Source organism: Lissotriton helveticus, chromosome 9, assembly GCF_964261635.1.
Source record: "Lissotriton helveticus chromosome 9, aLisHel1.1, whole genome shotgun sequence".
Taxonomy (NCBI): Eukaryota; Metazoa; Chordata; class Amphibia; order Caudata; family Salamandridae; genus Lissotriton; species Lissotriton helveticus.
In genome coordinates this window covers 956926697-956941806 of record NC_136070.1, presented here as the reverse complement: position 1 = coordinate 956941806, position 15110 = coordinate 956926697, and the positions used below count along the sequence as shown (strand labels likewise).

The 15110-nt window shown below is 42.0% G+C and overlaps 1 protein-coding gene across 2 annotated transcripts in view; it reads left to right on the top strand.

Moving 5' to 3' along the window:
- Window positions 1-15110, top strand: part of LOC144782081 (cadherin-related family member 4-like) — a 359291-nt gene that overhangs the window by 46081 nt on the left and 298100 nt on the right. The window contains exon 1 of one of the 2 annotated variants that reach the window (XM_078661232.1): window positions 14190-14397. The exons of the other annotated variant lie outside the window; for it this stretch is intronic. The gene's annotated coding sequence lies outside the window, so the exon portion shown is untranslated. Of the gene's footprint in view, window positions 1-14189; window positions 14398-15110 lie in introns of those variants that run through there. 2 annotated transcript variants of the gene reach the window in all.

Sequence of the window (15110 nt, the reverse complement as noted above, 5' to 3'; positions counted from 1 at the left end):
GGAGCATGTGTTCTATCGGGCGCACCATACGACCTCTAACGCTGCAGGGACTGAATCAGCCTACAAAACAGCGACCTATTGGTATTATACCCCAGCGCGGTCAAGATGTGGGATAAGGCGAAGTCAGGCCTCTGCTGGAGGGGATGTGGGATGTCTGGGAATCTCATTCACCTACTGTGGCGCTGCCCGAAGTTGGAACGCTGTTGGGCAACAGTTCTTGATGAGCTGGATGCTGCTTTTAAGATCACACTACCCCGGCTACCTGACACATTTTACTAGGGCTACCCCACCGATACCTGATACCCGGGATTGGATTCAGCGATTGTGGCACACCCTTGCTCTGGAGCGACTTTCCTTTGGCATGGAGGGGAAGGGTTCGGAATATGCTAGCCTCTGGCCACCGTTTCTACAGATCTTGTCCAAAGACCTTCGGGAGGTGATGTGCCCAAAGTACTTGCAAAGCATACAACTTATACCCCTGGAACCTGTAGGCGCCACGCCGCGCACCTGAAGACCTGTTAGCTGCAGCCAGGCAAGGGGGCCGAGTCCCTGGGGACAAGTGGCATTTAGTGAAGCTGATGCGGAGTGGGGTGGGTGTGGGAGGGTGGGTGAGGGAGTTTCGGACGGGTGTAGGGTTGGGGTTAAGGGGGTCCCTTTTTCTTTGTTCCCCTTTACTCTTTTCTTCTAAAAAGCGGAAGCCATGCTCCAGGTGGGGCGGTGGTGCTGCATCAGATACGCGGGGTCGAACTCCGGGATGTAGACCCAGACGCTGTGTACGATTATTGTGTGAATCCGCCCTGCAGGCGAGTCGATGTAGGCAGCTGGGCTGTGTTCTAAGATGTCCTGTCCGCATAATAAAATGTTTGATTCTAATAGCAGAGGGTAAGCTATATATGTTAAAACAACACCTCAGTCTGCAGAGACTCACATTACGGGGAAGCCATGTCTTACACTATAAAATGGCTCCTCCAGCATCCAATCAAAGTGTACTTTCATCCCTTTGACTCAGTGGTCGAAGTGGGCAGGATCTGACAGGCATGACAAGCCCTTACTTTTTTATTTTAAGAAAAACAGTACCACTACTTATTGTGGATAGACAACCGTCACAGGACAGTTATTTCTGACAGTTGAAATGCTTCAGCTGAAGTGTAAGGCAGGGAGTCTCCTGTGTTATGAATCTGAGGGAGGGGCAGGCAGCTAAACAAGCCTTATTGCCGGGGGGCTTGCTTGCCTGAAAAAAATGGAAATGTGTGCAACTGGTCAATATGCAAATATAAAAGGTGCTTGGAAGTCGGTATTGGCTTTAATTGACAAAAGCACTTGAAGCTTCCCGATGACACAGATCAATTATTTTTTAGTGGTATTGAAAGGGAGTTACCATTTAAGCTGTGAAGTGTGTTCTGTTAAAAGACAGTTATAAAAAACTTGCACTACATACAGTCTAAGTATTTTTAAAATGTATATTTTGGAAGCACTTTATCTTATACCTTTTTGCACATTTTATAGAAGCTTATCTTATGCTGTGTGTAATGCAAGTTTGAAATAATGACTTAAGTATTCACAGTGCTTTCTATCGCAGACTGGAACCTCGTAGCACTAAACATACACAAGTCACTATTAACCAACCAGGTTTCAATTCTATGGCTCTCTAGTTACACACACAGACTTCTGTAATGCTTTCACTAATATAGAGGTTTCATAATGTACGATAGTTCATTACTTTCTATGTAGTTACTTGAAGGTGAAAGACTGAAAAAAGTAACAGAATATTTTGTTTTTTAGCCACGCCTTTGGCCCCCAACCCATTGCGTGAAGTGTTGCAGTTCCCATACTATTTTTAATGCACTTCTACCCCTGCTTTGAACACGGACCTGGGACCTGGAGAACTGGGTTCGAGTCTCGGTAACGACGCCAAAACCTCCTGTGATTCTGGGCAAATCACTAAGGGCCAGATGTAGGTAGGCCAATACCGGTCGGTAACGCCGGATTTACCGATTTTCGGCCGTTACCGACCGGTATTGGGCATTCGGGATGTAGGGGACCCGAAAACACCGAATCGGTAAATTTACTAAATCGGTTAAAGTTACCGAATCGGAAACCTTACCGAATCGTAAAAAATACCGAATCGGAAAAAATACCGATTCTGTAAAGTTTCCGAATCGGTAAATTTACCGATTCGGAAACAATACCGAATCGGAAAATATACCGATTCGGAAACATTACCGAATCGGTAAATTTACCGAATCGGAAAATAAGAAATGGTAAAATGAGTTTATGAGATGTAGGAAACCTCTTAAATAACGATTTTGCATGAAATTAGGTACTTAAGAGTCGGTATTTACAATGGATTCAAATCAGGTGGTAAACAGGTGCATGGTATAAAAAAGGCCCCAAAATGCAACATTTTCACCAGAATGGCGGCATTCTATGTCATTGCGAGGCGGATACGGCTACAGGCAGAAGGAGAGAGGGTCTGGAGGAGGGAGGAGCAGGTGTACACGCAGAGGATCACTCTATTCCAGCTTACTGAGCCTGAGATCCTCCAAAGGTACAGTCTGGCTCCCCAAACTATCCTGGACCTAATCAGGGACCTTCACCCACTATTGTACCATCCAACCACAAGGGCACACGCCATCCCACCCCATGTGCAGGTGCTGTGCAGCCTACACCTGCTTGCTTCTGGGAGTTACCAGAGTGTGCTTGCTGTGGTAGGTGGGGTGTCCCAGAGCTGTCTGTCACGTTTCTTTAAAAAATTCCTTGATGCCATGTTGCAGAGAATGCATTTGTACATCAGCTTCCCTGCAACGCATGCAGAACTGCTAAGGACAAAGACAGACTTTTATCAGATGGCGCATTTCCCAAACATAATTGGATGTATTGATGGTACCCACATACCAATATGCCCACTTGCTGCCACAGAGTACATTTATCGAAACCGGAAGTCCACCCACACCATAAATGTACAGGTGATCTGTGATTCCAAGTACATGATCACTGACCTAGTAGCCAAATTCCCCGGGAGTACCCACGACTCCTACATCTTCCAAAACAGTGGGATCTACGCATGCCTGACGGCGGGGGAATTTGGAGAAGGATACTTGCTAGGTAACACACTGTGTGAAACTCCCTTGAAACGTATTACAGGTGGATGTGTGTGTGTGTGCATGTGAGTAATGTTTTTTCTCTTGCCATTAGGGGACAGTGCATATGCCCTCCGGTCCTTCATCCTCACTCCCTACCTCAACCCTACAACACCAAGTCAGAGGAGATATAACAGGGCACACAAGACAACCCGTAACATTGTGGAGCGCACCTTTGGCATGTGGAAGAGCAGGTTTCGCTGCCTCCACAAGAGTGGAGGTGCCCGCCAGTACACACCAATCATCTGCTGCAAGATGATTGCAGCCTGTGCTATGCTGCACAACCTTGTGGTCAAGAAGGGCACAGCAGTGGAACTCTCAGATTACGAGGACCATATGATGAGGAAGCAGTGCCTGAACCACACGCATTTGGAGTTGCAACACCTACTGATGGCAGACACAGGCGGGATGAGATCACACGCAACTACTTTTAAGTGAGTTAAGATACACAGACAGGTGGAGTATGCACCAAATGTAGTTTAATTTGGTAAAGAGGTAGATTTTCAAATCACAACCGTGCAACAAAAAGTATTTAACAGCAATGATGTCAGTCCTGGTTCACGTCACCATGAACTTTAAAAAGTCATTTCCTTCCTCGCTTCCCTGTAACACCTGTAGGTTGCTCACCCTGCTCACTGTCTTGCTTGCCTGTGGCCTCAGCGTGGCGCCTGCTCCTCCTTGTTTCAGGGACAAGGGTGCTTCCTATGCTGCTCCTGCTGGTGCTCTCCTCACTGACAGGCACATCCAGAGCAGCTGTATGTGCAGTTTGGGCATTTAACAGCGCCTCAAGAGCACTGGTCATCCTGCCCATGCCACTAGTGACCTCATTGGTGTTTTGGGTCATGGCCTCCTGCAGGTTACTGCTTCTCCTGCATGACAGTGATGTGGCAGTGGCCAGGCGGTTGATGGCTTTAGTTAGTCCATGACCACGCTGACTTTCTCTGCGCCGTGCCTCGAAATCAGTGTCTAGTTTGGTGCATAGCAGCTGCACTGAGTTGCCAATAACGCGCATCCCTGCTGCCATCTCTTTGTTGACGTGTACCAGCTCACTGATGCCCTTTCCTATTTCCCCAATGTTGCTGTTCAGGGACCTCATTTGCCGTTGGCATGCCTGGATGGCTCTTCCCTGCATCCTCTGTATCCTCACCATTCTCCCCTCAACTGGTGCATCTGCTGGCCTCTCTTGGACTCTGCGGCGTCTTGCACCACTATGGACCACCCCTGCACTGGAGTGCCTTGTACCAGTGCTGACATCTGCAGGCAAGTTGTGTGTGTCGTCGCCCTCACTGTCAGCTGCTGCAGACTCCATTCCTATGAGTGGGGCCACTACATGCCTCCTGCTGGGTTGTGATGCAGGTGTGGACTCATGCTGTGATGCTGGCATTTCTGGGGATGACAGCAACAGAGGGGATTGTGATCTGTCAGGGGACGCCAGGAAGTCTTGAGGCATCTCTGTGCCTTGTGCAGGAGGATGGCTACTTGATGCACCTGTGTCCTGTGGTACGGTGTGGGTAGTTGGACCTGCTTCCTGACTGTCCTCTGATGGAGCGAGGTTTACAAATATATTTTATTTCGACTCGCAAAGTTAAAACTTCCATAATTAAATAATTGTACTAATAAGCATGGAGTGAATTATATTAATCAACTTAGATTAAAACGCATACATGATATGAGGGTTTAACATTTGTGCTCTATGTTGCAATTGCATGTACGTAAAAAAATAATAATAAACTAACCTTGTCTATTGTTTATGTCAGTATTAAAATGCGGCTGTTTAAATTAATGGCATGTGCTTATTTGTGTGTGCTTATGTTATGTCTTATCCTTATGTGGTGTAAATACTGAAATGCTTCAGCTAGGTAATATAGATTAATGGGTTAATATTTAGCAAAGGTGGGTGGGTAACAGAATGAATTCTAATTCTTTCATAAATTATTCTTTTGTGTTTCTTTGAATACTAGTTTTCCATGAGAGGGGCCTAAAGCCTGAGGCCTAACGTTGTTAAAATGGTGTGGTCGAGTCCTGTCCAGAAAGAGCAAGAGTGTAATAAAAGAATCATCGATATTCTTTTATATATTTGGTAAAGTAGTTTATTCCATTCATAAAACTCCACCCAGTTATGGAGCGTCCGATCAGTGGCAAGCCAACGGTTACAATGGCAAACCGTAGATCAAGCGTCCATGCGCGGGTGACATTACATTCATAAGTAAATATGTTTATGCACGAGCAGTAGCTCGTGTGGTTTGTGGTTGATAACTATTAACAGTATTGTCATACGCCGCGTGAATCATCACGCGATGTATGACGCACATTTATACATTACATCACCTTCCTCCTTACAATAGCGAACAATGAATAATTAAGATAATATTTAGAATTTAACAAATTCATTGTATCTTTCCGGTGCTTTGATACGCCTGCCAAAAGAAGAAAAAGTTTGGTTAATGGTAGTATTCTGGGGATCTATACAATGTCTGATGGGAAGTTGTTCACAGGTTTGGTTTGGAGTAAGAGGATCTTTTGGTATATGTGGAACATTTATCCAAAAGCTCCAGTCTAGATTATCAGAATTATTTTTGTACACTTTACTTTTAATAATTTCAGCTTGGTGATCTGTCACTTTTACTAATTGTCGTTTATTCCACCAACCCCTTTTGTCAAGGAAAGCGGCCCCCTTGCTAACTTTCAATACTTGGACAGGTGTGAAAAATTTCGAACGACCTTTCGTTACTTTTCCAGGATTTTTAATTAACACCCAGTCACCTACTAGAATATTTACAAGATTACTATTTGAACTACTGTCAAAATGTAATTTCATTTGTTTTTGTTTTTCTTGAACAGCATTTTTAATTGAATGTAAATCAGGAGTTTTCCTTACAGTATCTTGTTGTAACCAAGATGGGAATAAAACGGAACGATTTTCTCTCCCTCTCAGAAGAGAAAAAGGGGATACACCTGTTACACAATGGGGGACGTATTATAGTGCCAGACTTTTTGTGTAACGAACTCCCCCACTTTGTAACCACAAGACACTGCAGTCTGTATACCTTCTTTAATTACCTTATTCCCTCTTTCTACAAGTCCGTTTGAAGATGGGGAATATAAGGCTACTTTCAGTTGTTTGATATCCAATTCTTTCAAAAATTTACACATTTTATCTGATACAAAGTGTGTTCCATTATCTGTAACTATAGATTTTGGAGGTCCTTCTAAATCAAAAACTTTCTTAAGGAAAGTTATAGTGGAATTTGAGTCTGGTGATTTAACAAAATCAAAATACATCCATTTTGAAAAATAATCGACTAAAAGGATTACATATTTATTTTCTTGTTGTAGAATGGAATATGGACCTGAAAAATCTACTCCAACTTTTTCCCAGGGGGAATTTGGAAACTCAGTGGGGTGTAAGGGAACTTTTAAAGTACGCCAATGTTTGTCTGATAATAAACACTCAGGGCAAGAATCAATTAAATTTTTGACCTGGGTATCCATTGATGGCCACCAATAGTTTTGTTTGATTCGCATGGATGTCTTAGTTATTCCTAAATGACCTTGATGAGCCATATTAATAATAGGTTCTCTCAGTTTAAAAGGGGGAACAAATTTCTCACCTCTTCGAACTATATCGTTTTCAACAAAGAGTTCTTCTGCAATTTGAGCGAAACTTCGTAGATCTCCGCTCAGACTTTTAGGTTCAGGCCAATATTGTGTAGTAAATTCTATAACTTTCAACAACACATTGTCAGTTTTGGTGGCATTTTTCCAATCCTCTTCGGAAATAATGTCACTAATTTCATTTATAGCGTCCACTAAAGTAACACACTATACATCTTCTACTAAAATGTCTTCTTCATCATCTTTGATCATAGCCATTCTGGATAGGCAATCAGCACGAAAATTCTTGCCTCCTACAATATGCTTAACTGTAAAATTAAATTCTTGTAATTTTGATACTAGTCTCATAAGCCGTGCTGACAAAGATGTAGAGTTAGACTTATTAAATATATAAATCAGGGGTTTGTGGTCTGTAACCAACTCGAATTTCCTCCCCCAAATATACATTTTGAATTTGTGAACGGCCCATGCACAAGCTAGAGCTTCTCTTTCTATTGTACTGTATCTTTGTTCAAAATCTTTAAGAGCTCTAGAAGCGAATGCGACTGTTTGTTCTTGTCCGTTAACTTTCTGAGTGAGTACTGCCCCTAGTCCAGAAATACTTGCGTCAACTGTAAGTATTGAGATGGCATCCTCTCTAAACGCATGTATGGCTTTTGCTGAAATAATCATTTTTTTAATTTCACAAAAGACCTTGTTTAATTCATCAGTCCAAATGAAATTGGACCCTTTTCTTAAAAGTTGTCTTAATGGTTCGACCAGTTGTGAATATGATTGTACAAACCTAGCGTAGTATTCTGCTAGTCCGAGGAAAGATCGCAAAGCGTCTTTATCTGGAGGGGGTTTTGCATCTTCAATGGCCCTGATAACAGAAAATTTGGGAGTGATACCTTTGTCTGAGACAGTATGGCCCAAGTAGTCAATTTTGTTTACTGCAAATTTGCATTTATCTTTATGAACTGTCATATTCCTAGACATTAAAATTGATAGGACTTTTCTGAGAATTTTATTATGTTCGTCTAAAGTTTCGGCAAAAATTAAAATATCGTCTAGATATGCTTGTACACCTGTAATCCCTTGTAGTAATTCATCCATCAGCTTCTGAAAAACACTACCTGCAGACGCTAAACCAAAAGGGAGGCGTAGGAATTTGAAAGCCCCAAAGGGGGTAATAAAAGATGTAAGTTCTTGGGACTCTTTAGACAATGAAACTTGGTGGTACGCTGACCTTAGATCTATCAGCGAAAACCATTTTGCTTGTCCAATGTTTGCCAGAAGTTCATGGATTCTTGGGAGTGGATGACAGTCAATGATAATTTTCTTATTTAATGAGCGTAAATCCGCACACAATCTAATTTTTCCTGTCTTTTTTCGAATAACTACAATTGGTGCGACCCATTGAGAAGAATTGACAGGTGTAATGATGTTTTGTTTGCATAAATCATTTAACATTTCTTTTAATTCTGATCTTACACTCAATGGGACTGTTCTGACTTTATGTGCTATAGGCTGAGCTCCCGGTATCAATCTTATTTTGTGCTCGAATCCTTTCACGCTTCCAACCATTTCATCAAAAACGGGTTTAAATTCTGATAAAATGTCATGTATATTTACAATAGTGTTCTCTATGATAGCAATAGGAAGACCATCAGTAGCAGTTTTGAATTTAGGTAAGTCTCCTACTTTGATGGGATTATCGTCACCAGGTACTAGATAAAGTCCCATCATGGCTAGATCTTTCCAACCCACAATGTTTTTACCTTTTTCTGCAACATACATTTTTGTAACTGTTTCTCTTCCAAGACACTGAACCAATCCTTCAAAATAACCTAACATGTTAATATCCTTCTCCCCAAAAGCTTTTGGGTTGACATCAGTTTTCATTAACTCAACTCTTTTGTCCCATTTTTCATAAAAAGTAGAGTCTCTGAGTATTGTATATGGCGAACCCGAATCTGCCATGACTTGTAAATGAACATTATCAATAATGGCGGAACATAAAGGACCCTTAATAGATTCTACATCGCCATTTGAATCCAAAGTTACTACAATGTTTTTAAAAGAATTTGAACAAGAATCTACATCAATGCAATTAACATTTGTGTGCCTCTTTGCAAATCTACAAACGCCTTGAAAATGGCCAATTTTCTTACAGATAGAACAACGTTTCTTGAGTGCTGGACAGTTTGTAGCATTTCCTAAGTGGTCTTTTGATCCGCATCTGTAACAGAAAATGTTCTTTTTCTTTTGAAAAGGTTTATAGTTGAATTGAGTTTTGTTTTTAGAATTAATTGAACAAACAGCTCCTTCTTGGTCAGAATCAGAGCAATCTAAGGCATTAATTCCTTGTTTGGATGGTTCCATTACCACCTTACTAGTTAATGTGGAGCGTTCAATACTAAGAGCAAGGTCAATGACTTCATTCAACGATGGGTTTTTACATCCAAGGATCCTTTGTTTAATTTTCCTAGACACGCAATTGAATACAAATTGGTCTCTTATAAATTTATCTGGGGAAGGTTCAAAATTACATGTGATAGCAAGTACTCTAAGAGCAGCAATGTATTCTTCTACCTTCTCTTCCTCTTTTTGTTTCCTGGAATAAAAATTGTGTCTCTCAAGCATGATATTAGGTTCATCACAAAATTGTTTTTTTAGTCTAGCGATGGCTTCAATATATATATTCCAAGGGTTTTCTCCACTTTCGTTTTGAGAAATAGGAGGGGCTATAGGAACAATACTTTTAAAAATCCGCTGACCTGCTTGACCCAAACAACCAAAAAGTATTGCAAATTTTCTTTGAGCAGAATAGTCAGCAGTATCAATAGCAATCAAATGATTCTCAAATAAATCAAACCATTCTGACCATATAATGTCAGGGGTACCTGGTTTACTCAAGAATGGTGGTGGTTGTGTGATTTGATGCCATTGATTATTAGCCATATTTAAAATTAAAGTAGAACCAGATGATAGGGAACAATAAAAATTGTCAGAGGATATGATATTGAATAACTAGGTTTGAACTTGTATATCAATTTAAGGCTCTATTTTTGAATAATATATATAAATATATATATAAGTATCGTGCTTATAACCAGAGAATATAATTTGTATAATGTTAAGTATATATTTTTTTACTCTAAACGTTTTAAAATAGAATAGTAATCACAATTTCCAATAAATGAACAATAGTAGGAGTATGCCTGGATAATACTTGAAATAGCGTGTATATTGCTGAAATAATAAGTGGTATCAGCGTGAGGATCTGATGAAGCGTGCGTATCGCTGTAGTGACACGCAGTGATAGGAACACAAGTTTATTAAAGCGTGCGCATCGCTGAAGTTATACACAATTGTAAAATAGGTAAAATAGAGTGTGTGTATCGCTGGAGTAATGAGTAACAAATAATATGCGATTTGGAAAGAGCGTGCGTATCGCTGTAGCAATACGCGGGAATAATTCATGAAAATGTCAATCTTATGCAAGATGCGCATTTGAGTCTTTTAAATTAATGCTGTGGAATAAGCTTGTGTATCGTTGAAATTATTTTTCTTATATATATATATATTTGTTCAACAGTACCTTGGTTTAGGCTGGAGAAACGTCTACCTTTTCGTTTTTCTGAAAGTTAAACGTCGAAGATAAGGTGAGGTAAACGGAAATCCAATGGTAATGAGTGTTTCAACCAGCCGATTGAAACCGTCCAATAGGTGAGGATCGTTCTAGGAGAAAAGGAAGTTTATCCAGCAAATGAGAGAACGCCTCTTAATTTTCCAATAACCTATTGGGAATCTTGTCTTGCTGAAGGTCTTGCTCCGAATAAACAGGAAATACGAAGAATTCAATGTCGAGATGAGGTGCCGGAGGGTATCCGGAATCGTAGAAGTGAGTTGAAAATCACTTTTTGTGTGGGAAAAGGTGGAGTTTGTTCCCAATCATCGCCATATGTAATAAAAGAATCATCGATATTCTTTTATATATTTGGTAAAGTAGTTTATTCCATTCATAAAACTCCACCCAGTTATGGAGCGTCCGATCAGTGGCAAGCCAGCGGTTACAATGGCAAACCGTAGATCAAGCGTCCATGCGCGGGTGACATTACATTCATAAGTAAATATGTTTATGCACGAGCAGTAGCTCGTGTGGTTTGTGGTTGATAACTATTAACAGTATTGTCATACGCCGCGTGAATCATCACGCGATGTATGACGCACATTTATACATTACAAAGAGCCCTGCATGGAAAGTTTTATCATGTTGGCATTATTTTGCAAGTTCAATTGAAGAATGTGTTATACAAGCTCATGGAAGGACAAAGCTAAGCCAAGGTCGGAAACCGGCAGAGATTGCCAAGCTAAGGAAGTCACGGACTGTCATTTACAAAAATGTTTCTCTTTGAGAAAGGTGCGTGACTTGTGAATAAGAGACAATAGACTCATAGAAAGGTCGGAACTAGACTTCGAAAAGATGATGACACCATGTGTGGACTGACATCTGTCAGCCAATCAGGACTTTGGATGGCAGGGAAAAAGTATTCTTTTTAGTTAGATTAGCTAGGGAAAAGGGTATAAAAATTGCCCCCTTGGGCAGGAGGGCGCTTCTCGCTTTCCGAATCCTGTGTGGCGTGCTATGCTGAAGGACTTTTTGGAGCACGTAAGGATCAATAGGGTTATTAACTATTTCTTTAGGTTAAGTGAGTTTTAGACAGGGAAAATAGAATTTAGGTTAAAAAAAACCTGTTTATTTTACTTTAAACATGCTCATTGATTTACTTTGAATTGACAATCTAATGTGCTAATCCTCAATAAAAACTGCAGAATTTGCTAATAAAGAGTTTAATAAAATGCACTTACACGAATAAAGCTAATAAAATAAGATTCTAATACAACAACCTGGCCTTGTTATTTATGGTCTTGTTGCCATTAGTTGATCCATTTACCTTAGTGACTTAATTAAAATGTTTTATGCGCAAAACCATGGTCATTGTATATAAATGTGTAAATAGTTTGTGAATAGGTTTTGATTATTAGGTCACATGATTCAGTTGCCCAAAATTCTGTTATGTTGGTTAATGGGCCTTTTGAGTAATTATGATTAATGGAGAGTATCTGGTGTTGGGTAGTGTTGTTGAGACAGAATTTCTATAGGGGCGCTGGATCACCTCCCTCTCAGGTGGTGTGTCTTCAGTCTCCTGCGAGCGCCTGCGAGACGTTTCACCTGTGGACATATGAGCGTACATTAGCTAAGCGCTACTATCTCACAGTCACTACAATTAAATGTGTATCACATTGGCTATATTCTCAATGCAGTAATTTACTTCACTAGTTGGTTGTTGTGCTGTATGACATGTTATTGCATCTCTTGACTACATATCGCATCATGAATTGGCCCTGTATAGTGCTAGCAGTACTGGACTGGGGTTCACTGGGCCACAGGGGGTACATGTAAGGATGATGGTATGGGGGGGTATGCTGTGCATGTCTCTTACCTTTTTTTGTTGCAGCTCTGGCTGAGCTGTCTACTTCTCCCAGTCCGCAGACGCTGTCCGGTTCGATGGTTGAGGCCACCATCTCCTCCAGGTCAGTAAGGGGGGGTGCTGGGTTCTTGCCTCCACCAGTTTTGGATGCCTGCTTGTGATGTTCAGCCATTTTCTTTTTGGTTTGGCTCCTGAGGTCATAAAATCTTTTTTTCAGGTCCTCTTTGTCTCTGGTGGTCACCCCAACTGCATTTACTTTGTCCAAAATGTCCAGCCAGATTTTTCTTTTGGCAGATTCTGCCACAGTGAGGGACTGCCTGCCAAACAGTTTGTGGTGCATCTTCACCACCTCCTCCACAAGGACCTGCAACTCCATGCTGCTGAATTTGAGTTTCCTCTTCCTCTCAGGCTGCTCTTTTTCCTTGCTGCTTGCCATTTTACACTTTTAAAAGTGCACCAAACCCTTTCTGCTGCTCAGTGACTCGGCTCTGCTCCAACTACTCCAATGGGGAGAGGAGATGGCCTAACGGCTAGGGCGCTCGACCTCGGACCTGGGGAACTGGGTTCGAGTCTCGGTAACGACGCCAAAACCTCCTGTGATTCTGGGCAAATCACTTAATCTCCCTGTGCCTAAAAATGAATGCGTGTCCTCATGTAACGTAACTGGTGCTATGTAAAGCGCTCTGATACCCGATTCGGTTCGGGTCTAGTTCGCGCTATATAAAACTCTAAAAAAACCTGCCTTTCCAGGAGCTTCTAATTAGTTGCAGCTGCCTGTGTAGCCACTTCCTGGGAGGGAGGGGGAGGGTGGTAGCACCTGATTGGCTCCCTGCCTAAGTTTCACTTTTGTTTGCTTTCCGATTCTGTATTTACCGATTCGGTATTCCCAATGCATTCCTATGCGGCGAAAGGCCCATAGGAATGCATGGAGGATTCCGATTCGGTAAATACAGAATCGGTAAATACAGAATCGGTAAATACAGAATCGGTAAATACAGATTCGGTAAATACAGAATCTGTATTTTCCGAATGTCCGATACCGATTTTTACCGAATCGGTATTTTTTACAGATTTTTTATCTACATACCATTTACCGATTCTAAAATACCGATTCGGTAAAATTCGGTATTTTAGAATTGGTAAAATCGGTTTACCTACATCTGGGCCTTAATCTCCCCATGCCTAAAAATGAATGTGTGTCCTCATGTAACGTAACATGTAATGTAACTGGTGCTATGTAAAGCGCTCTGATACCCGATTCGGGTCTAGTTCGCGCTATATAAAACTCTGCAAAAAAAATAAATATATGATGCCCGCTTCATAGATGCCAAATGGACCCATTTTGTGTGACTCGACAACTATATGCATTTTTAGAATTGTCTTCTGGTATTTTTTAGGCACATTCTCATTATTTATTATATAATGGTAAAAGACAGACTTCAAATAGTCCTCAACTTAAGGTGTCTAAAAGTGTTTGTGAGCGGTCAGTATTTATTTACATGGGAAACTAAGAGGGAAGAGTTTCTACACAGGAATTAAACTAAAGTAATGCACAACTGAACTTTAGAAACAGGTTTAGTGATGCTCAAATAAAGGAATGTGCTCACATGCAGTAAAGCTGCCCTAACCCAAGCAGAGAAACTGCCATTAGCTTATTCAGGGCCGGTCCTAGGCATGGGCGGTATGGGCAGCTGCCCAGGGCCTCGCGCACAGGGGGCCCCACCGCCGGCCCAAGAAATCAATCCATATTTTCCAAACGCAGGGGGCCCTACCTACCCGACAATAAATGTGTTGCCCGACGTCACGTGATGATGAAAAGCGCTGCGCGCACTCGCGCAGCACAGGCAGTTAGGGAACTCTGTCACCGTGCACTCACGCACCCCACCACCTAGCTTAGTGGTGGTGGTGCCGTCGTGCGCGGACTTCGCAGTGCACGGGCGGCAGGCCTAAGGCCTTTAATGATGTGGGTCCCAGAGCCGTCAATCTGGTAGTGCGCGAAAGTGCTACCAATGACGGCCCTGGACATCATTTTGGCCAGCCCCCACTCTGCAGTGACGGTGACGCTGCGCAGCATGCACGCCGTACGTGCTCCCTGGCCAGGAGAGGAGAGCAGGGTGTGCGGTGTGGAGTCGGGAGTTGGACGGTTCGGGCCGCGTTTTACTAAGGTAAGAAAGACCTGCAACAGCAGACAGACAGACAGTGCTGAATGAGGTTGACGAGGGCAGAGCTGAATGCTGACTGTCCTCAAGAGGTCTGCAGAGAGACATGTGCACTGTCATGCAGGGGAACCCAGAAGTGGTGTAATAGTGCCACTGGAAAAAGAAAGGTAGACAGCAATGTACTTAATTCAGACACTCGGTAGTCGAATATATAGGTACAATCAGGAAAAGTCATTGGCATTGACTCCAATGCACATTATGCCAGCGACAGAAATCCTGTTTACATGACTCAGAGGGTGAGAGCTGGTTAGGAGGAGGAATCCGTGTCTGTTACTGCTTTGCTTAACCTGAGGAACATGGAGCAAAACATTGTACAGCCTGTGCTCTATGCATGCCCCCGTGCATCCTGGGATATTCTACAGTACATGATTTTCAAGCCAAAAGTGAGCAGCATAAACAAACAGCACAGCAGCCCCTTTTTAAAGAAACAGTGGGTTAAATCATTTACACATATAATACGTACACATATGTGGTTCTTTGAGAAAACAGCGTGCACACTTGGCATAGCCATGACGTAATAAGGCACAACAATATCTGAGACAGCAATGTAATTGCCTTTGACTGTCAAAGGATAGGACCTTGCTAAGCACCCAGAAGCAGTGCACTAAGCCGGTATCATAAAATGAATGTCTATCCTTATGCTTGGCTGCCACGGTTTC